This window comes from Corapipo altera, unplaced genomic scaffold (assembly GCF_003945725.1).
Source record: "Corapipo altera isolate COAL_440 unplaced genomic scaffold, ASM394572v1 79, whole genome shotgun sequence".
In the NCBI taxonomy this organism is placed as follows: domain Eukaryota; kingdom Metazoa; phylum Chordata; class Aves; order Passeriformes; family Pipridae; genus Corapipo; species Corapipo altera.
In genome coordinates this window covers 4,828,565-4,850,670 of record NW_020884927.1, presented here as the reverse complement: position 1 = coordinate 4,850,670, position 22,106 = coordinate 4,828,565, and positions in this window count along the sequence as shown.

Genomic DNA, 22,106 nt, shown 5'->3' with positions numbered 1-22,106 from the left:
TTTTTTTTCTATCATCTTTCATTTCTTGAAAATACAGATGTTCTTTTTTTTTTTTTTTGAAAGGGATGAGTATAACATCAGCTTCATTTAAAACTGTTATTCACTTACAGGTGACTTAAGACCACATCACAGCATTATGTATCATTATGTATACCATATGGCTCTCCTACAGAAATGAGCTTTAGGAACATAGTTATCAACAACACTGAGTGGCAATATGTTCCATGCAGTTAACAAAAGAATACGATCAGTGATGTGAGAAAAGGATTAAGACTAATTTAGAACATTGTGCAGCTTAAACAAGGACACAAAAATCATATTTATGTATGCACATATATATACACACACACACACCCCCCTTTGGTTGGAGCACTGAAGGCACTTCAAGCGCAGTATTTTCCTATTAAATAACTTAAAATGTAGTTTCTAGTCTAGGATATTAGCTGGAAACTAAGAAGATACCATAGAAGTTAACAAAAGAACTCATAAAGGCATAGTACATAATCCAGGGCAAGCACTTGGCAAAATCAGCCTCTCTCCCCTACTAGGACAAATGCTTTCAAGCAACTAGGGAAATACAGAGTACTTTTGAATGATTATTAGTAGCAAAAGTGAAGGTGTGGAAAATAAATTAAAACCACCTCTTCCATTATGTTCTGTTCAAGGGCTTGAAGACCACACACTCAGATGAGTCTGTGCATTGTAGGACAGGTAACTGCACCCCAGCACCTTGGTCCAATTGCGGTGCAACACACAAAGGATAGAGTAGACCCAGGAAATGGAACCCTGGGCTCTGGGTGAAATGCATTAAACTCGCACACACAGAAGAGAAATGAAATGCCGCACAGTCCAAGTGCTCCAAAAAAGAGATCTCAAGAGAAAAACCAGCCATACATACATTTCACGGGGGAGTTCATATGTAGCCTTTGCTTCAAGGTACCTGCATTCTCAGTCTCTACAGTCCATTTTCTAAAAATATGCTTTGGCTTCAGATACTGAAGCTTACTTACTGAAAAATCCTTTCCAGTGAGTTAATTGAGCAAAATACCTTGCTAATTCTAACCTGGTTATAAATGAAGAATTACAGATTTAAATAAAGTATTTTTAAACGCAAATGGATTTTTCACTTTCTGATTTAGAATGGTAGCAGGACATCTATTACAAGGCATAGATTCAACCCCTTCCTTAACTGAAAGCAAATATCCACTTACATTCTCAAATTACTTTTTACAAAAAAACACCAGGAAAAATTCACAGTATACATTGTCATTAAGTGTTTGAGATACTATTCTCTAATTTCACTTGCCCCTTTGCAGCATAAAATACCCAACTATTAAAAAAGGACAGCAAAGCTTTCGGCTTATTATTAATAGTTTCTGTAAACAACAAGCAGCATTTTGCATAATTGAGCATGAATTGCCCGAAACATGCTCTTTTGCATGCAAAATGATACAGTCACTGAAAATGCAAAAGGTTCCACCAACCAAGTAACAAACAAAAAAATCAAATAGAAGGGTAAACTTTTAAAAGCCATGTGTTAAACTAAGCTTGCCCTGTCATTTGAAAAACACCAAATACAGTCCAAGAAGCTACATCAGAAGCAACTTCACAGCAATTTCATTCCAGTTTCCACAAATGTCCATGTTGTGCTTCCCCCACCCTCTCTCACCCCCTAAAAGACAGAGTACAAAGGAGTATTTCAGGAAGTTAGAAATTGCAGTGTGACAAGAATCCCTTATCACAGTTCAGCCCATGGTACAGTGTGTTAAAGTGATGGATGAGAATTCACTTTCTGCATTTCCTCTCTCAGCATTCACTACATTTCCTATCAGAGTTGAAACACACGCAGCTGTGCTTACTTTGATTGAAACAGGACTAAATTGGAGACAATCCCATGGTAATAACACACTTTGTTTAAAATATATACATATGCATTAATATACTCACACTTTTTAAGCTTCTTCACTGTATCCAAGACAATAGATGAGTTAACTATGTAATGCTCTGACAATTTTCCCCTAATGCACATACTTTTATTCTTTTTTAATGCACTCTAGTTTTTTCTTGCTGAAACCTGAAGAAACAGTAGACTAACCACCAAGGTGACCAGGTTTTCTCCTCCCTCCTCACAGCAGCAGTGAGATACTTGAAGACTGTTAAGATAGCTGATTTTACATTTATTCTTTTTGTACATTACAACTTATTTCTCTAGTTCAGAGGTCTTATCACTGATGAGTCAACTACAACCTTCTTTGCAAAACAACTACCTATTTAGCTGTTCCTTGTCATGCACAAGTACTTCTTTCAATTGAGCAATTTCTAGCCTCACTTCTCTCGTCATTGATACCCACCATTTACCAAGGTAATTTTGAATTCTTAATACATCCTCCAACATTTTTAACTCTCAAAGTTTCTTTCAGCTTGGCTTTGACCTTCCACAAAAATACTAGACTTTCTTCTTGCAGCTTTCTAACCAATTCTGTACCATTTCATATCACATTTAGTTGATTTTTCCCTATGTATGTTAATGCTAGGCTTCTCCACTCAACTTAACTTAGATGACCTTTTGTCCTGTGAAGTTCTATGCCATGTTTGATAACCACACGCTTGTCAAAACAAGATTTAACATAATTTCTGATTTGACAGCTAATTGCTGTCAAAAGTATAAGTCCACAGAGAACTCAAGAGTTCTCACCAAGTTCAATTCTCCTACTCTGTCCACTGTCTGCTGCAAAGCACCAGAAGTGGTTCAAAGCAAGGGACTCAGGGTGGTCATGAGACCCCCTCTTCGGCTGCCTATTTCAAATTATGTAGCCCCTCAACACAAACCTGCAGCTTTACCAACTTCACATAATTCCTATTTTTCCCTCTACAACACGAAATGCATTTGTGCCTCTACTATAATTGATTGGACAGACTGCAGTTTTCTTTAGTACCTCTGAGAGGCCGCTCAGAAGATTTTACTCACCAATTCTAGGAGTTTAACAGAGCCTGTGATGCCGAAATGTATTGTTTTTATTCTGCTATTATTCTCCTTTCTATCACAGGGATCACAACCTGCACTGGTGACAGCTGCTCTCACTTAGTATTCCTTCAGCCTCGACACTTGTAACACTTTTTTCCTGCCATTCACAATTAAATCTTCAAAAGCCTATACTTAAATTGCTTTTTTCTCTGTAGGAAACATCTTCTGAATACATTTAAGGAACTGTGGTTCTGTTTCATCTTCTCATCACCAAATTTCTGGGCAGTTAAAAATCTCCTACAGCATCAAGTCCTGCAACTCAAATGGTGGCTCCAAAAAAGCAAAATAAATCTTTCCTTTTTGAGAAGATCAGTGCTATGTAATAATTGCTAAGCTTACTTGAAATTCATGGTGCTTTCCAGTACATAAAAAAATTCATCAATACAAAAAATTCTTACTATTATGTTGCCTTCTCACAAAAGTAAAATAAATAGCTTTAATTCATCTTCAATCTGACCTTTGACCTACACACTGACCTCTAAACCTATTGTGGGCTCACAGATTTTGCCAACTGTAATGGAAAACTTGGAAGAAGGGAGTACTGTAAATTACCTGAATGGAAACCTCCAAAGGAATTATTAGGAAAATAAACTAGGCAATTGTTTCAACACTGAAAATGAATTGGTTTTGTGTGCCCTGGAATTAGTGAAACCACAGGTATCTACTTATTCTGCTGCTACTGGGGAACCTGTAGGATACAACTAACTCCTGAAACTTAAAAAAAACCCAAATCTTTATGACAGTATTTTATATTTTCATACCTTCCTTAATATGTTAGGGAAATCATGTAATACCATCACTTATGACAGAACTCCAGAGAAATTTAGGTATTAAAGAGTTCAATATTTCCTTAGATTCATCAGAGAAGAGCAGAAATCAGAGCACTATCCTAATGGTCATTTACACAAGGCTGAATTAACTCTCACAGAACTTTATGTATTCACCTGGTCTAAATTGATTAGACAAACACACTTTCTTACACAAGGCTCTGCTTCATATAATTCTAAAGACCTGTAGATAAACTTTTCAAAGGACTAAGATAAAACTGCACAAAAATAAACGACTACTATGTCTTGATTTTCAAAGTGCTTAATTATGCAACATTACTAGTTTACTTTCAGACACAGTATGTTAAGAAGAATCACTATCACACTGGGGCCCAGCTCGGGCTGAGTTGAGTTTTCCTGGCTCCTCTATCAGAACACTGAGGTCTGTTCATGCTTCCAGCAAATACCAATCACTTATTTATGAATATTCTCACAGCATGGTGAAGCTCTTCAAAGAAGCTGCGTCTGCTCTGAGGATTTTATTATGGAAGAGAAAAGAATCACGGAAATACAATCAAGGAATGGTAATGACAAACAGGGTTGGTTGTTTTCCCTACTGAATTTCCTTGTACAAGCAAATGGATAGAAGACAACATCTTGACTTTTGAATACTACAAAGAGGCAGGAAAAACAACTATAGGGATACTCACTAGTGGTTGGATGGAATAGAAAACAGAACTTAGAAAATATAACTCAAGAAATAGGGTAGGAATCTATTCCTATTACAAAAAAAAAAAAAAATACAGCCATCTATACAGTAAATAGACAGGAATTTCCAGACTTAAAAAAAAAAATCTCTCATGTATAGTTGTAAAATTACCTTTGCATTCCAATATTTCCTTTTTTAAAAACACTTCACATTAGGACTTTAAAAAATTTAAGTATCCCTGTTGCAGAAATTCTACTTATCCAGAAGTTTACTTAAGACTTAACTTCCTATCTAATTTTTTTTCCCCTATGCTAAAGGATTGGGCTTTTTTACTGTTACTTAAATAAAGACTTACACAGAACATTTGTTAAGTTGTTAAAGTGGTATTTTAAGATGCTGAGCTTCCACAAAAATCATAGGTCTCTATGGCTTTTAAGTTGAAGTACCTTTGTAGTGTCTAAGAGTTTATTAGCCTGACAGAAAATATATTAGCTGGTGAAAGAATGTGTTATGAGTGACATGAGAATGCGTGATTCATATGAATATGAGAACAGATAGCTAAGTGTACTCATGGTCTAGCAAGAAAACTATTGCTGATTCGCTCATAGCAGAAAACTTAATTATTGGAGCCAGAGTACAAAGGAAAAGATGAGGGAGTAACTACAAATAATGATCTATTCAGGTTTACAAGTGTCAGCAGAGTTTTCAAATAGTCCCGTAATGGGACTTTTCGGTTTGAAAAGTACAATCTGCCTGACTTGAAAGTTTGGCACCGAATGAAAATTTGTTAGTGCCAGAAGGGAAAGTGTGGGAATTGAAAGTCATTCATCATTATAACATTTCACCACAGACTAAACAGAGATAAAAGATTCTGTACAGGCCATCACTTCCAGTACACCAGCCTTTTTTTGACTTGTCATATTGGAACATACAAGATGCTTACACAGAAATGATTACTTACAGGGAATAACCTACAATTTTTCCCAGGTTATTGTTACCGCTGAGTAAACATACCCTCTATTTATGTCCCCAGAATATCAATAGCTACGCTCCTTTACTGGGCATAAAATGATTTTAGTGCATAACTTTGAGACTTTTTTGAAAAACTGTAACACACACACTGAAAAATATACCCTCATTGCATTAGTTTGCATAGAGAAAAACTATTTAACCAAAGAAATGCATCTAAAGGCCTGAACTGCCTGCCTATAGTTGTTAGGAAAATGAAGCAACACCCATCTTTTCATCAGTTTTAGACTCTGGATATTTTGTTTTAAAATTAAATGGGATTTGAAGGGAAACAAGTTGAGAAAAAGCTAAATTTTTTGTTAAGTGTCAGTTCAAACAGTCCTAGTATCTTTTTACTACTAAATGTAGAAACATTTGTCATTGCTGGATAACCATCAGGAATGAAAAATGGAACAGTATCAGTCATGTGTCTTTTTTGGTACTGGTATGAATATATAATATGCTGTGCAAAGAAATCTCCTGGGAAGTCCAATGTTACATGACACAAATTAACGTCTCCTTATTGATTAAACTTCATATCAGATAATAACAGAAGAATTTAAGGCATAACAACCATTTAATGAGACTTGTCAAAACATATTTTAAGAATTCAACAAGTATTACTCCTGACATTAGGATTTCTTAAAGGAAAAAAAAAAGCCTTATTCAAATTTTTGGGTTAAAAAAAAGTCCGCGGATAACATGGCTTTATTTTTTTTAGGTTATAACAACGAGATTGTTGCCATCATATCTTCTGGGTTCTCCTCCTTGAATGTTTGATAAATATAGAATACAAATACTAAATTATAAAAATTACTATAAGTTTAATAAAAAAGCTTCCTGAATTTCATCACATTGAAGAAAGAACATTTAAGAAACTACTTTGCTGGACAAATCCAGATATAATTGCTTATTAATGGTAGATATCTATGAAAAGTCAAAAAGCAGGGTTAAATTACAGAGAAATAGAATTATTTGGAAGGAGTTTCACACATGTAGCCTGTTTATTTTTATGTTCTTGGCAAGACTATATAGCACAGGTATTTCATACAATGCATACAGAGGGGACAGCTTGATGACATTTAGTAACAGTCCCCCTCAAAGAAATTAATCACATAATAACTTTATGTATTATTAGCAGCTTCCATATTATCCAGACATGATCCTGTGTCAGAATAGGAGTAAAGAACACTAGTTAATTTTAATAGTTGAAAAGTAGGCATTCCATAACCTAAAATGTCTACCTGCAACCTTATTATTTAGCCCACTGACATAAGTTTTGAGATTTAATCATCTCAAAAAATGTTGAGTTTTAAATCTATATTTGTCTGTTCACATCTAACATTGTCTGTGCATAACCATGTACAGCAAAAGGGATTTGGAATGAAGAGATACATGTGACTCACCTTTCCATAGAATCAGATGACCTTTGAACCAAAAAAAGGCTAAAATTCATCTTATCACTTCTATGAAGTATTTTAGAATATAATTCAGCCTAATTCTTGTGCTGCCATTCCCTGAGTGCTCATGTAGATTGTGTCAGCAGGAGCAAATTCAGTGTTCAAGTCAGTTGAAGATTTATTTTCTGACATTTCATATCAGCAATTCAAATATTCCTGTCCCACAAGTAGTACAACAATTAGAGCCCTTCATGAAATTTCAGAAATATAAAGACATGCTCTACTTGAAGCAAAGGTCATTATCTGGAGGGCAACATAATTGCCAGTTGCTGCAATTAAAAAAAAATTAAAAAAAGGTACTTTCCTTCTTTATTGATCTAAGTTTTAGGTGGGAAAAAGTCAATATTTTCAAAGATAACTAAGTCTGATGTATTTGATTTTCTTATGATGCTTTAAGAGCACTAACTTTAGTCAAAGCTGCTTATATTGCTTTTGAAAACAGGACTTAAGGTCCTAATTCACCTAAGAATTTAATCTGTTACCTGCCACCACGTAACAACAGAACCCGTACCCTCCCGAGTCTATTGATTTCCTCCAAAACAAATGACCACAACCTTTGGTTCTGATTCACCAAAGTGTACACTAAGCACACATTTAAAACCTGCAACTCTACAGAAATTCAGCAAGTATTTGGCTGCAGCTCCTCTATTCCTCTGTACTTTCCCACTGTTTTGTTCCCAAAGAAAAGTGTCACCCCCAGGCTCTAACACTGACACCTTAAGTAAGGAACAACTATCTTAGGGCCTCAGCCTTTCTTTACCTATTTCCAGTGGCTGCAAATCATCATATAGCAATCATCTAATTAAAAAATTACCTATTTAGCAAATATTTAGAAAAAACTATGCACTGCATATGATCATTTATATAAAATAAAAATGCTCATAAATCACACAATTAGAAATATGTTTCCTGCCAAATAGATCTCAGCTACCCAATTTAGAATAATTTTGATTATACAAAAGTTATTTTTGGCTGTCTTATTAAAATAACAAGTTTAATGCCTTTACAACTCCTACATGTGCTATACTTCTGGCTGCATATTATTTTATACAGTTTTAAAACCTTAAGATCTTGCTTTTGCCTCAATCAACAGCTAACACAGAAATGGATACTTCATCAGGGAATTTCTCACCTTATACTGATGGATAGATAATGACTGAAACAAAGAGCTGACTTGCCCCCTCCCAAGTTCTCAGTTAATTAATGGATTTAGTTGATGCCAAGATAACTTGAGTTTTGGATGTGTTCTATACTGCAAAGAGTAATCAGATTGCCTTTTGCACTTTACAAACTTAGGAGACCTTCTGTTATATAGGGAAAATAGCAAGTATTTTGATCCAGAAATACACAAAAAAACCCACCAAAAAAACCCAAAACAGCAACAACAACAACAAAAAAAACAAATCCAAAACCAACCAAAAAAACCCCAATCCCTGCTACACCTAGAAATACAACATTAAACATATATATTAGATAATAACAGTTGTACATAACTGCTACAAAAATAGCATAGGTTTAATATCTGATATGTACCAAGTACCTTTCATTCCAGAAAATCCTAATGGTTTTATAAGCTATACATAGGGATCAATTTATCCTGCACTGAATGAAAACAGTCTTGCTGACAATGTATTGTATAAAACTTGGAAATAACCAGGAGCAGGGTAACAGTGTGTTACCCAAACTGACACGAGGCCAGCATACACAGCATAAATTAAAAAATTCTACCATGGAGTAGAAATCTCTTTCAAGTGGAAATTTCAGCAATTTTACCCGATGATTTCCACGGAGTTCTCAAAGAAAGCCTGCCCTAGTAAACAAAAATTTACAAAGGCACTCAAAATCACAATCATTGCAGAGTACTGCTTGCACCATTTCCTAGGCAAGCAATATAAGTAACTGAATTGTCCTCTTCAGATTACTTTGATATCTACTCATTTCCAGGAGATCCCTCACCAGCCAAAAAGAAATCTCAATCTTGTTCTGCAGATGAAAATTCTGTTACTTTTCAACCTTTTTCCCCACCCCCAGTACCTTATCTCAAAAAACATGGAAATTCTATCCCAAAATTAAGATATTTTAAAACATCCCTGAGAATTAGATTGAAGGCAGAGAGACAATATGGGCAAATAGGTACAAAAGTGAAAGCAGCTGCTTTTTTCATGGCTCTTCCTGAGAGGCAGGGCAAAACTCTTTCTCCCAGGAACGCTGTTTCTAAAAAGCAGGTACAACTTTCGTTCTAATGAAAGTAACAAAGAAGTGTTTTACCTAGGGATGGATACTAAACTGAATAGCTGGTTTCTAAGACAAAAAACTAAATACATATCCAAAAGCAAACTGCAGTATTTGGGTTCATTTCAAATGCCAATGTGCTATGATTACAAGGCTCCTACTCCATTTTTCTACTTGCCAGCTGTTCTCCAGTTTTATATTCCCCCTACAGTTCTTTCAATATTTACTTCAGAGTTTGGAATGTGCAAACACCAAGGTTCAGCCTATAGTATTTAGACCCTGTTGCCTTTAAGCAAGCAAAGCACACACAGTGGTTTATCAATACAAAGTAAATAATTTCATATCTTGCAGTAATAAGACTGTAAATTGTGCACTAGGGAGCATCACGAGGATGTTTTTCTTGGTCACAGTCTACACTTACAGCTTTGGAAATTAGTCTGACACCAACACTTCTCTTCTTAATGCACTGGAAGAGACAAGTCCTAAAGACCAACTAGCAAGTGAAACAGATATCACTAGTTAAACGTTATTTAACGTTTATGGTCACTTTTATTATGCACACTGTCTAAATACAGCTAGCTAACTCAGTAGCTTCAAAGATACTTTTGTCATAGAACCATGACATTGTTTTGAAACAAGAGAAAGTCCAAACTTTGTTAGCCCTGGCTACACATTCTTTCAATCAGAGGAGCTCCCTTCCCTTCCTGCAGAGGTACATTCGTCTGTACCACCTACTTACCTTTGTACTCCAAATTAACTACTGACATTTTTTTTTCAGAATAAGGACCACAATGAGTAAAATAAAGTGGTACAATGAGTTGGTTGGTTTTGCAGCAAAAGAGCAGCCTGAAGTTCCAGGCAATCAAATGCATTAGTCACAAACAAGGAAGATGAGCAGGGCTGGCAGAGGTAGAAGCAAAGTACAGCACAGGCACAGCTGATCACAGAGCCTTCCCCTGCACCAAGAACAGACTGCTTTAGTATCTCTTGTTTACGAGGCAGAGTCATAAGGAATGCTGAGGTCTGAAGGCACAGGACGGACCAGCCAAGAACTCAAGCACGCACATCACCGCACTTTCAAGTTCAGATCACTCTGCTGTTGTACCTCAAACATAACATTTTTTAGAAGAGATGAAAACAACCACTTTTATTCCTCAATGGTCTTTGGAACACATAATTCTGCTCCAAGACTGCGTGAGCAAATTTTATTTAACACTGTTCACACAGCACAGGAATTGAAGCAGCAGGTGAGAATTATTGCACTACCTTTAGCTCCTCTCAGATAGGACTATTTAAGTCTCTTTACTAGAAATTGGGTGGAGCTTCCAGGTAGAATTTCACAACAAGACAAAAAGTTCAATTGAAGATAACAGAGCTGTTACGGGGAAATCTAAACATCACCCGCTCGTCAGGGAGAACAAAGACAAACGATGAATCATCAGACACTGCTAATAATTGTAATGATAGCCCCAGTCCTTTACTGTCAGATTTTCCTTATCTCCTTTGAGACTTAATATATGTACAGTTTAGCATAAATCATTATCTTCCCTGCTGATGTTCCAACTTTGGTGATTTTTGGGGTATCTACTTGGACCTTCTTACTGAAATAGCAGCAGTTTGTACCCTTTATAAACACAAACACATACAAACATGCCTACTTTAACTGTCTCTGAAGTAATTTTTCACTGTACCTAGCTTTGTAACAGCAATTCAATTTGTTTAATAGTCCCTGTGAGTTAATCAAAATCTCTTAAAAATTCAGTGATTACATAATTAGTAATTAAACCCACCTTGCAATAATCATGTTTAAAATGCACCTCTGACAATAAGAATGGGTCTGTGAATTTACACAATCGCTCTCAAATCGAGAAAATTCAAACCTCCTTTTTTTTTTTTTTTTTGTCATGGTAAGCGGCACGCATACTGCAAAAATACTTAGAAGGTGATCGGTTTTGGTACATGGTAATACCACATATCCTGTGCCATGGCTCACATTGGCATTTCTTACTTCATCTGCCCACCACTGTGCCAGCACTTAAACCAGCAAATTTTGAATGGGATTGTTTTAAGTTTAAAAAGGGATTATTGGTTGGAGGTTTCCTGCAGGCATTAATGAAGAATTAAATACATTCTGCTCCAGCAAGTGCAACATCACTAGAAGACCTTCAAAGTAGTCATTGGGTATCTTGCTCAAAATTTAAAATCCTACATATAACTAAAGAAATTACACAGAAGTTTTTAAGTGATCTTTCACTTCTTCAGTATAAAAAATGCATCAATACCATTTAAGAATTGCTTAACTAAGAAGAGATCCTCACTGGCATCACTATATTTTTTCTCAACTATGACCAAGAATTAGGTAAAAAGGAAACATCATGTCAAAAAACAACAAGAATGATAATTCCTTTATTAAAAATTTCAGATGGACAGTATATTTTTCAAGGGCAACTAATTCAATATACAGGTAGTGTGATTCATATTTAAACCTGTTAGGCATTTTTACAGTAGTCCTCACCAATGTTCTAATCTGTTGTACTCTAGATGGTTGTGATATAGCTAATAAATGCCAGTAGTTGAAAACAGTATAAATTGCAATGATTAGCTTGTGTCAGAAGGGGTAGGTATTTAGTTTCTATAATCCAGTAACTAGTAAAGCTGAAAAATCTTTGGAAATTGTCAGGTTTTCTAGCCATAATTTAAGTTTTTAATTCTACATCACTTTCCAGATATATTAAAAAATAAACATGTACATCTTTTTAAAGTTCCTCCAAGTAAACAATTCCTTAGCAGCAACCTAAACTTGAATTCTGAAGTTCATAGTTTTTATTTTGCTTTGTGACAGGATGCAAAGTCGGACAGACTGACTTCTTTATCACGAGAGATTATGAACTTCAAAAATTAGAAGCCTATCAGCCAAAGAAAGCTGGCTTTGAAAGTGTTTTGAGTGATTCCAGTGGGATGCTCTGAAACTTAATCAGACTACATATAAAACCAACACAGAGTTGTGGAGTTCGTTGTTTGTTTATTTTTTGTCTTTAAGGCCTACAATCCAATTTCCTCAGTTGCCTGATGAAAAGATAAATAGAGGGAAAAGTTTCACAAAACAAGGGTTTTGGCAGCTTTACCAGTGTAAGAAATTGTCTTTTCTTATCTGCAGTTACAGATTCTGCAGTGCCTGCCACCTCATCTTGTGCCAATAAAACTGTTGTAAGGCTGAATTGAGAATCAAATCAGAGGTCTGGGTAAAATAAAAAGAAAAGAGACTATTCTTTATCCACATAGGTGCCCTGATTCAACCCCTGCCAGATCTGCAATAAACACTTGTTTCAGTAGACCTGTAAAACAGCACTGTACAACAGAGGCAGGAATAAACAGGCAGGAACAGGAATTCTGTAAGCCAGAACTGCTACATGACAAAACACTTTCCCTTGCCAGGGCTAACTAATGATGAGCTGTTCAGGAAGCAATTAAAAGGGTTTATGCTAAATTACTATTCTTCTTTAATTGGAATAGAATGAAGGGAAACAAATTATCAATGTTTGAAGGCTTCACAAGTCTGCAAAGAATGTCTGTTAAAGGCTTCTCCTTACCAAAAATAAAATTCATCTTTAAAATTTAATACTTGCACAGAACAGTTTCCTAACCTAACAGAAAACTCTAAACTTTACTTCCTAAACAGGGCAGACATATAGCAGAACCAAACAGCAATTACTGTAGCACAGCAAAAGTTTTGGGCTGATCCAGGACTGGAAGTGGCAAGCACAGCACAAGGCATTATCAATGAAAGAATGATCAAAGGACATTCAGCTGCTAATTTAAGCTGCTGAGCAGCCAGCTACAGAATGAAGCGTTTTATGTCACCAGTGGAAAAGAAACAATAATTTGTTATAGCAAAGTATTATGTCCAGATCTTTCCCCAATGTCTTGGTGGTTCCCTATCATCAGTGATTACACCTTTTTTTTTTTTTAAACCATGTCAAAAGACAATTGCAGAAGCAGTGAGGCAAGATAGTGTACAGAAACAAACAGTGGCACGCTGGCATAGTCAAGAAAGCAAGTTACATTTTTAAACAGAACTTTACACTGCAGCTTTTTTTTCTCCACATCAAAACATACTTGTGATAGAGCTTAAAAGTTATGTCAGCTAGAGGATATCGTTATTCCAAAGTAGAATTTCTCATTTTTAGGAGTGGACAGAGTTGAGCATCATATCATGAATCTACTGTATTGAATCACTCTGAGAAATTCCAGTGCCTCTTAACGAGTTCCTAAGGCTGTGACTTAATACACGTAAGGCTGACAGCAACCAAGTTGCATTGACCATGATCTGTGGAGGGATATTTTAGTCCAATCAGGGCTGTGTTAGGCTGATTTTTGGTTGTGCACAACAAGACAAGTTGTAATAGTCACCACCTGCTCATGAAGGCACATAAAACAAGTAAGCAGAGGTAAGGACTTGCTGAGCAGCCTGAGAAGGAAACTCAAAGAAGATCAACTGGGCCTAGTAAGAAGACGGCTGGTTCAATCACAATGAAGGAAAAGCGGTACATAAATCACAGGACATAGCAAACCCAGGGAGAATACAAGATGATTTGCCCCGTTTTGTCACTGAAGTGATCATGTCAGTAGGGGGGCAGGGGAGGAGGGTGTGCTCATCTCAGAAGCATCGGAGACAAAAAGAAATAGATAATCAACTACCTCCAAAATCAGATAGGGAGATCAAGGATGGAATGGGGAAGACCAAAGCACTAGCAAAGAGCTGACTCAAGAGATGTTACATGGAAAGGGTTCCAGCTTCTCTCATATCTCACCTTGGCTCCCAGAGTTGCAAAATTCAGTGAGTTTTCTCTCTTTCTGAGGGATAATAAGCTTCAGAACAAGTAATATATGATTTCTTTTTTCTTACTCTATTTTTTGCATAGATCTTCACATATCCTCTTGATAGCAGTTCACAGTAGCTATTTCATGACACAGAAATTATATCAGTATTGGCAGAACAAATAAAGGCGGACAGAAATTCACAGAAGTAGATTGATGATGGAGCCCTCAAGCACAAGCTGCTACTGAAAAAAAAATATTAATGATTGCATAGAGCATTTTTTGCCATGCAGCTGCACACATCTGTCTGGAAGCAACGGTACAGAGCTCAGCTTGTAGGAGAAAATGAAATGCTGCTCCCTCATGCACTGATTATAGCATCCATATCTGCAGAGACAAACATCTGACATGAAAGAGAATCCCCACCCCTATGGTGGTTCTACAGATAGAATAACAACAGCCTTTCAGAAGGCTCAGTTTTCTTTACAGATTTTGAAATAAACTCCCTCAGCATTGGAACAGCCTGTGTGAATCCGTGTTCTGATTCTGTAGTTTACAGTCAGCAGCTCCCGGAGTTTGCAGGCCTCCTGTGAGACCAGCTGAGTCTCACAGCTACAGAACCACCCTTGGCATTAACAAAACAAAATCTTCAATAAAAAACCTGCCTTAACTTTCTCTGGAATTTGAAAAGATTTAGCAGGGCAAAGAAAGCTTAAGTTGTCATAAATGCATTACTTACACTAAAAAACAAATTGTAATGCTATTTATGCATAATTCAGTAATTCCTAATATATGCCTCTATTTTTCTACACTTTTTGCTAGATAACATTGTTATACATACAACACATCATAAAATAAGGATATACTCTATAAGAGCTCACAAATCAAGCAAGAAACAAGCCACGAAACCTCCTAAAATCTTAGAGAAAATGCTGATCATTTGACTTCTGAATGTAGACTTAATTCCAAGTCTACATTCAACCCAAAACAAGGAGGTGAAAGATTACAGGTCCCAGAACTGCTCTGCAATTTAATTCAATATTTTTCTTCCTCTCTTTCTTAAAAACCAAAAATAGGTATCAATATGCCTAAGTCAGCAGACATGAACAGTATCCTTGTACAGGAACAGGCCTTTTTACTACATAAACTGGGAGCCTACAGGGGAAGAAAAGGAGATTGAATCTGCCAGCACCTGGAGAATCAGTTTGGAATCTCAAAATTATTTCAAATAATCTCAAATGATGTTTGCTGGTTCCTATTATTTTTTTGCTCTTGGCCATAGCCCAGAGCCAATTTGTTTGACAGGAAATCATTTAGTTGGTATATATTACTCAAACCAGACCATGTAACGATAACCTCTGGCCTTAAACATAAAAAGCAAGTCCATGAAAGAGATCTGACAATTTTTTATTAATAATAGTTCAGTTGAATATTGAAACAGGAAGCTTTAACTTAAAAATTAATTTTCTAGATGCAAGACTGGAAAAGAAAGGATTATCTTCTTTCTTTTAGAGTCTCTGAATTTATGCAGAGGAAGAATATTAAAGGGGGAACTTATAATAAGAAAAGAAAATAGCAGCCAAAGATTTTAGGGAAATGCAGTTTTGTTCAAGTAACATCTTGGATAAATGGAAATATTTTTCTTTCATAATTAAAGACACACAAAGGTACAAATGCAGAAGTGTAGAGTACAGACTAAAACTACTAGCAGCCAAATACCTAGCTACAATTTCCCAAATAATTCCTGAAGGATGTGATAGAAGAAGACTTTTAATTAAAATTAAACAGACAGAATACTTCTGCAAATATTCACAAAGTTTATTTTATGACTTAGGCTAAGGTCTATTGATTGTTGAGAAAACATACTTTGGTTTTAATTGCCAGAAGAGTGTGTTGTTATTACATAATGCAAAGAACACTAAAACTTGACAAATCGCTTTTCTGAGGAGTTTTTGTACTGTTTTCCTCCTCCAAATTTCAATTTATCAAGCATTTAGTAATTAAAGGTCAATACTTTATAGATTTTATCTAAAGGTCATATAAAAGTGGGCTTTTTTCCTCTGGACACCAGCTAGAAATTGGTTCCTCAGAATGGTTTTTTAGTTTTTCCTTCGAAATTTACAAACACTAGTATGAGTATATTCATGAATATATACACGAGTATATTCCTCTGTTACTTAGAGCTTAACTAGAATAAGTTTACATAGTTGTACTCACACACTGGGGTGTTTGCTACAATTTATATTAGATCTAAAAATTCAATTCTGTGTGTATGTGTTCAGACACACAAAAAAACCAAAGCACCGCTTGGCATCCTGGCCACGACAAGGATTAAACACCTCGAGATTGCACTAGATCTGTCTATAGCCAAATCCTGCAGGCTGTGGGACAGGCCTCCTAAATCACCTTGGGTTCATCACAGTTAGGGTGTGATGGCCCTAACTGTAAGTCTCATCCATGAGTGTGTACATCATTAAGAGTCATTAACTATAGCACCACATCAATTCCTTTTTGATTCATAAGCACTATGTATTGCCTCACAGATTCACATTAAAAAGAATAAACAACTAAAAAAACTATGTAAGTCAAGTAACGAATTCAACTAACATTCTTGTCATTGATTCTGCAAATTGGGTGATCCTGAATGAAAGAATATTTGTTTTGACGTATTATTAAATATCAAATTCAGCATTGCTAAAGGGAGCTTTTTTGAGATTTGGTGCTAATGAACCTAAATTTTAATTCTGTCTACTTTTTTTTGTGTACACGTGTATTCACACAGACAAGGTGCCCCACGTGAGACAGCAGGTAGACACTGGCAAAGACAGAGAGCAATGGAGTGCTTCTGGCACCAGGAATGCACATTCTGTTATGCAAAACATGGAAATGAGTTGTGCTGAAGGGAAAGAGTAAGTTTATAGCCTTGGAGGGTATGGGCAGGGAATCAACAAGAGCAAAACATGGGTTCTCAAGAAACTACATTCGAATAATTCTTGATTTTGCACAGCAGAAGGCAGAGAGACAAACATGCACAGATGAGTATGCGCAGATGCTACTTGGGCAAATGTAAGTTTCTGTATAATTTAGTTACATCACAGAAAAATTAAGATAGATTTCTTTGTACCTACCCTTATAACATTTCTTATATGGGAGTTTGGCAAGAGCACTGTTTAGTTTGTTAAATACAGGTGGGCATTTCCCAAAGCCTAGAAAATTTTGAATTTATTGACCACAGGCCATAGCAGCTGTCTTTTCCCAAGTGATCACAAGCTGCTTGGTTTCTACTCCAACTCACTGAAGAGAAGCAAGGAAATCAAATTTTTTCCAAATTCTTTCAACAAGAGGTATTAACCCTGAGGGATAAGTTAAGCCCATCTTGAGAATGTAGAAAGAGAGGATCAAGGATATAAATAGTGCAACCTTATTTGGTCCACGTACCTTAAAAATTTATCAGAGAAATCTGTCAAAGGACCAACAAACTTAAAACTAACTTTTCCAGCACCATGGTGGGCTCTGATGAAGACCAAAGCCACCTAACTGTTGTCGGAAGCCCTTCACTGCTTTTCATCTTCGTTTTAAATGTATTTTCTTTGGTGAGACACATTGCTCTTCAACTTTCACAAACTCTAGTTTTGGTTTCGCTTGTTAGTTGTGTATGTGTTTGGTTTTGTTTGGGTTTGGTGTTTGTTTTGGTTTGGATGTTTTGGGTTTGTTTGTTTTTAACTGCACTATCAGGCTTCAATCACACCCTAAATATTATTAAATCAAGCTTATTTTCTGTAGCAGAAGTTGTTCTTCAAATTCCACAGTGAATGACTTGGGGTACTTGAAAATGTTACTGGAATAGCAAGATAGAAATCTCAATAAAATCTTTCATCAAACATCACTGATATGTTAGATGGTGTTTGCCAGATACCATCAGTTGTTCATTTTATTTTAACCAAATAACAAATAAATCAAGGATTTATGTTCACATCCCTCATTCAGGAAGATAGACCGCTCTAAATTTTGGATCAGCATATTTATCCTAAATACCCAGCAGTTTGTATGTAGTAATCTATTTTTTCTGCTCAAGTTGGAAGAAACATCTCTTTCACCTATCTGAAGATTATTTGATCAGAATCTTACTACTACTACATAACATTCACAATGTTAACAGCAACACAGCATCCAATATTAAGGACAAGCATCTATTTTCTACTAGAGATTTTTTTCCATGATATGGGTATTCTTTTTTTGACAGTAATCTTTAGCCCTCCTCCTTCATTTAAAATAAAATTTTACAGAAATAAGCAGAGCAAAACCTGAAATATAAATAACACAGCCTCAATCTCTAGCCCTTATTCCCTGTTTGGTGCAACTTAAAAAAAAAAAACAAACAACAAAAACAACAGTCTAAGGTCACATAAACTGTCTTTTTTTTCTTAAAATGCAAAATGCGCATGTGCTACATCTTATTCCACGAGATAACTTAACACAGTCTCAACTGCAAAGTAACTTATAGTACAGTTACACAGTTCAAGAAAAACAAACACAATATATAGACCAGAAACAGAACTCTTTTTAGGAATCAGTGACATTTATATCAGTTAGCTGTTTATCCGAAAATTTTATTCAAGTTGCCCTACCTCATCAAATCTTCTGTTATAGTTGGGTCAAAGTCTTACAGGAGAAATTTATGAATGCTTAGAATCTTATTTTGGGGGTGATGTCACATTGTATCACTGGAACTCACTTCTTTTGTTACAGAAGGAGTAGACAAGTTTGGTGAGAAACAGAATGTCGAACAGTTTTGGAAGCAGATTATCTACTTTTCTTTCTGTTCTGCCCCAGTTCTTGATCACTGGGAACTCTATATTGCAACAGGAATGTACCCACACAGCAACTTCACATCTGCTCACAAAGCCCTGAAAGCACTCAACAGCATGAATTATTCCATTAAATTAATTAAATAATCTATATGATTAAAATTAAGCCCATGTTTCAAGGTTCCTGATGAACTAGATCTTCATCCAAAGCCCACGAAATGTAGTAAGAATTTTCGATTTCCCTTCAGCAAGCTTGAGTTTCAAAGTGCTTTGGTTTTTAAGTGCTCTCATCAGCTGGTTTTGAATGTTTCCTGACAAAAAGAGATTTACAGAGTGCCTTTTTCATGTTTATCCATTTAGCTCTTGTTTACCAAAATTTCAGGTTGGATAATCACATTCAACATTTGCAGCAGGAATTCCCACTGAAATTGCAAAGTTAAATCCCTGACAGGGTTTTGTTTTCTTTCAATAAAGAAAACAAACAAAACAAAACAAAACCCCCACACACCCCCTCTGCGAGATACGGTATCCTCATTATCTGTGAACTGGCAACCACTCAAGTTCACTGTTACCCAATTTTAATATTGAATGTCCTTGTTTATGATAAATTCAAGCCTCCTTCCCTCAAACCCATCTCTTACCTAATGAAGAAAATTGCCTGTCAACAGTTTAAGAAGGATTATAGTCTGTTGCATTACTTTTTAATAGTAATATTAACCACCTTTCCCCCCCCCCCCCAGGTCTTCCTGAAGACTAATGATGTTTCCCTTAAAATCAAATTTGAGATTGCCTTAACATTTCTTTTTTCATGTTGTCTTTAATACTGTCAGTTTAATCCAATAAAGATGACAAGGGAGAGGAAATCTCCCTGTTTTCACTTCTCTGCGGTGAGTGGGATACTGAAACACCAGTCTTGAACCAAACCACTTTTGAGACTCATTTTCCTGCAATTAAGCACAACAAATCTGGGGTACTGGCTTGCTTTTCAAACCAAATCTTACGTACGTAAAAAAAAGCTCTTCACCAGCAAAGGAGTATTCTTTATAACCTGATTAGACATTGTCATATTTAAGATGCTGTTACACTTAGTACAATGAAGCTTTCTGGTTATAATGTCCAGTGCTTTTCACTATACATCCTTTTTTTCTGACTAAAGATCCACCATCACACTACCTAAAATTAACATCAAAAGAACCCAGCTCTTTATTTTATGTTATTAATGTAAACTCTTGTGCAACAAAACAAATCTATTATCTAATCACACCACCTCTATTGTGTTTTCATTCAGAATAGGCATTCTTATCCAAAGGAGACTGGCTTTTCAGATACTTTAGTATTTAATATCATCCTACTGAAAGATCCCCATGGGGACAACAGTCTCGGATATATTAATGTGAATAGTAGTAGTCACTATTCTGAAACAAGGATGATGATTTCCTGATCATTTATACTCTAATCTCATAGCGCCTTTATGAGAAGTTTTGATCTCAGTGCACAAGGATGTTATCAAATGTTAGTGCACTCTTCTCATTGAAGTCCACTTTCATTTACCTACTACCTGTTTTTTATTTCCTTTACATTTTACAGTATTGTTGGGTCAAAGCTAATTCTTCATTCCACCTGTGTCATATTTGAATTTCTACATTTCTGTATCAATATTTGCACCACAGAGTGCAAGCCTGCTGCCCGTGTGAAAAGCCTACTGATTATGAACCATGTTCACCCTCCTCCTTTTATCCAAACAAATGAACAAATCCAAGTGTGCTTGTGATGCTCAGACACACATGGCTCACCATTTGAAGATCTGTATTTGAGGCTTCCTGTATCACTTTTTTTGTGGTTTCAGTCCACACTGTGGTTACCCTCATTTCTACCAATAGTGCCACAAGACTCGATTAGTCTTTTATTTCATGGGTTTTTTCTTATTAAAATCAAAGCTTATGGTAAAATCATTTAACAGTCACACTTTCTATGCTAATCTGCAAAAGGTAAGCCAATGCACATATCCATTTGTTCCATATCCATATTGTTACTAGCAAATACATATTTTAAGAGGATTAGATATAAAAGATCACAGGTTGGGTTTTAAGAGTTTCTGGACCACAGTTTTAAATAGAAAAGTTGACACTGTTTCTTATAAGTGACATCCCACAGATAAGACAAATGGAAAAGCAGCCAAGTTCCTCTGTAAAGTCAACAAGTTTGAGAGATTAATGTTATTTTCCAAGTCTCATCTGAGCTCATATAGTCCCAATCAAGTGCTTTGTTTCCACATTAAGTCACTTGTTGGCAAATGATGCTGCAGCATTCTTATATGCTTAGCAGGACATCATCAATTCCTTCTACAGACATCCCCTTCAGTAAAATCTACTTGTTTAGTAAAACCTGTAATAAAACCCCAAACCAAACAAACAAAACAAAGAAAACCTCAAACAGTTCCCTCATCAAAACATTATATTTTCCACAGGAGGGATAGAACTGAAATCCCTTCCATGTAAATCCTCTAGCTCTGTGGAATTTATCCACAAGATCAAAGATGTTTTTAAAAACTTACAAGATCCTCCCATGTGCCATTACAACTGACTTACATTTGCTGAATGGAGTAAATTTTTCACTATAACCTAAAAATGTCATTTCTAACCCTGTCTTTATTGTTTCTATAGTTCAGTTCATCTAATGCCTTTCTTAAAAGGTCTGTCCTGTTAAATATAAGAGCAAAATTCTACATGACATCACTGGGACAAGGATCAGATTTGATACACTGTCCAAAACAGTAAAGAAAAGATGGATTTAATGAGACCCTGTCTGGAAAAGAAAAAGAAAAACCCAGCATATCTGTAATAAAAAAAATAAAATTCATACACTGGAAATGTCAAGACTTATTCTTATTAAAAGTTTCAAAATCCTCCTGATCCTAAAGAATTATTTCAACGTGTTAGACACTTTTAAACACACCAGTTGGTTCAAAAACTTGGAGTTTTAGCATACAGAGGGTGTGAATCTCCTTAGAAATATGCCCATGCCATTAATATTACAAGGAATCCAACTTAGATCTCTGTGAAACATTTCCATTCTGAAACACAAGTAGACTGTTTCCCACACAGTTACACTACCCAGTGGTTTTCTTAATGAACATCTGATATTTCATCCACTCAGCAAACGGCTGCGGTCGGTGTTTTGTTGTGATCTCTGTGGGAGGGTATAAAATTCTATCATCTCTAAGAATTCTTTTATGATTATACAGAAGCACCCAGAGTGCTCAGGGCACAATACCAAAAC